General features: G+C 38.8%; 2 pseudogenes; both read right to left on the minus strand.

Annotated features, from left to right (window-relative positions):
- Window positions 1–2,019: 2,019 nt before the first annotated feature.
- On the minus strand, window positions 2,020–2,137 carry LOC135016901 (5S ribosomal RNA; annotated as a pseudogene).
- A 129-nt stretch (window positions 2,138–2,266) lies between these two features.
- Window positions 2,267–2,384, minus strand: LOC135016900 (5S ribosomal RNA; annotated as a pseudogene).
- Between the last annotated feature and the right edge of the window lie 426 nt (window positions 2,385–2,810).

Below are 2,810 nucleotides of genomic sequence, written 5' to 3' on the forward strand. Positions count from 1 at the left end.
TCCTTTTGGTTTTGCGTTAGATTACCAGCAATTCTCTGTGTTCGCTGTTGTCGATACAGTGTGTCAAAGTCACGAGAAACTAGATTAAGAAAAACGTTTACCTCAGGGCATGTATTATCCTGGGGATAAAAGGTAGACCGTTTTTTGCATATTGGCCTTGTAGTTGAAGGAATTAGCTCTTCAGATAATTCTTCCAGATTAAACAGCGCTTCCTGTTCTTGAAGAGATAGATCTGATAATTCACTAGTAAAAGGTTGTCCCGTGTCGCTCTTGCTGAAGTGTTTTTTTAAAAGGAGTTTGCGACCAAAGAGTCTGAGGTGAGTTTCCCATTTGAAACGATTGAAATTGGTGGTGGGTGAAAAAGAGAGACCCTTCTCCAAAACCTCGGTTTGATCTTGTGTTAAGTTATGAGTAGATAGATTGATTATTTTCAAGCTTGAAATGGTGGATTCTTTTATTTCCTCCTTCTGGACGGATATCGACGAGATTGGGGAGATCCCCATCTTTCTCTTGTGTTTCTTCCTCCTGCCCCGCCTTGTTTTTGTTTTGCGGGGCGACCTCGGGATTTGCCCCTGTTTTCCTCTAAAAAAGAAGAGGTGGTAGAGGAGGATGAATGGAGACTAAAATCTCTACTATGATGGTAAGGTTCTCTCAGATCAACGTTTGAGGAACTGTTATCTTCTGTGTCAGATGGTTCAATTTCAGAGGAAGATGGAGTGTATTCTTGTCTTGTCTGTTCTCGTCTTCGTGTTGGATTAGTCCATTTGAAGATGTGTCCTGAGGTGAAATCCCGTTTGTCTCTTGAAAATTTGTTTTTCTTTCGATCTATAATACCATCTTCATAGGATTCCAAATCTTTCTTGATTTTTCCAAAGCAAGTCTGGAAGGTGGAGTTTTTCTCCCACTGTTCCAATTTGAGTCCTAATCTGTCCACTTCTTTAGTGCACTCTTCTAGGACTAAGTGATTGTGTTTAATCAGCACACTCATTAATTCCTGAGAACATTTCAGGAGGCATGTCTCCCACTCTCTTTTCAAATTGTCTGTGGAAAGTTCAAAAGAAGGAAAAAGCTTGGGTCGTAGACCTCTTGGGGTAATCTTTTGTTTGAGATAGTGTTCTAAACTTGTTACATCCCAATCAACTCTAATTCGACGTTGGAGAACTCTCTTTAAATTAAACAAATCATCTTCCCAATTTTTATCTGGAGCCGACTCTGTTAGTTGGATAGGAAAAATCGTGTCCAAGTCTTCTGTCGGTCTTTTGCTTGATAGTTCAGTTTTCAAACTGAAATTACTCATTGCAATGTTGATACAACGTAATTGGAGATAACCAATAATAATGAGAGTACTGAGCTATAGTAATATGTCATAAAATGAGAGCCAAGGAGAGAGAAGCACAGGGAAAAAGATTAATTGTATGTACTATGTAATGATGGTGGCTGTTTAAAGCCTGACCGCTGTGCAAGATCCAAGAGCTGAGGAAAACCTCAGTACCAAGGTAAATTTTGAAGACAAGGTTGTGGATCTGCACCAGCTTAGAAAATAAAGGTTGTAGATAAAAAGAAGAAAATGATATCTATAAGGTACCAAAATACTGACTATTATTGTAAATCATAAATAGTACTAAGTTTTGGCGGTGCTCCCACAGATTTTGTAGTTAGCCTACATGAGAAAACAAGAGAAAGACAAAATACCCTTGTGTGGAAGCACTCTTTGGTTGAATATGAAAAATTGTGTATGGTAGAGGAGAGGACCCTTTCGTTGTCCTTCCACTACAGTGTTGGATAAAACTTAACTTTTAATGATAGTCTATAGAAAATTCACTGGAGGTGAACAAAAAAGAATAATAATAAAATCTAGATTGCCATTGTACCAAATATGGTTCTAGATATGGCAGGTGAAAATATTTTTGTGGTTGTTGTATAATTGTTGAAAATAAACAATATATACAGGTCACAGAAAGGATCGGATTGTAAGATAAGCTTAGAAAAAAGTGATATTGGATTGCCTGAAGGAAAAACGGCCCACAGCACCTAGTATTCCCTGGAGGTCTCCCATCCACGTACTGACCAGGCCATACCTGCTTAGCTTCCAAGATCGGACGTGTTCGGGCGCATTCAGGATAGTATGGCCGTGGGCCGATTGTATCAGGAATCACTGGTGATTTTTTGTTGCTGATTAGAAAAATGGCCTAAGTATTCAGCTAAAAGACTGTGAAATTGTGGGGGAAATGTTCTTAGATATGATATGAAGGTCTCCTGAAAAAAAGGCCCACAGCACCTAGTATTCCCTGGCGGTCTCCCATCCATGTACTAACCAGGCCATACCTGCTTAGCTTCCAAGATCGGACGTGATCGGGCGTATTCAGGATAGTATGGCCGTGGGCCGTTTATTTCAAGAGATAAGTAAACAAATGTCAGGTTTGAGAGTATGTGTAAACGGTAATTAACCAAATTTCCTTGGATTGGTCCTGGGAAATTATAATTGAGAAACAAAATCCAAAGTTATTAGACCCGTTGAAGGGTCAGGGGTGCTGCTAATGACCAGCAGAGTGATAATTGAATGATCTTGCAGCAAGATGATCTAAAATATTTTTTAACCAAAAAAGGTTTACTGCTGAACTGAAAGTAACTATCTAAAGGTTTTCTTGCTGTAGATAGCAAATATTATGATCAAATATGTTAAATTGAGAACAGCTGAGAAAAACCATGTATTCCTGTGTTAACCAAGATTATAATGGCTAACAAGGCAGTTGCTGATTATCTGCAAATAGGTTCAATCCTAAAGATAATCACAAAGCAGGCACTTAAAT

Source organism: Pseudophryne corroboree, unplaced genomic scaffold (assembly GCF_028390025.1).
Source record: "Pseudophryne corroboree isolate aPseCor3 unplaced genomic scaffold, aPseCor3.hap2 scaffold_3049, whole genome shotgun sequence".
Lineage (NCBI taxonomy): Eukaryota > Metazoa > Chordata > Amphibia > Anura > Myobatrachidae > Pseudophryne > Pseudophryne corroboree.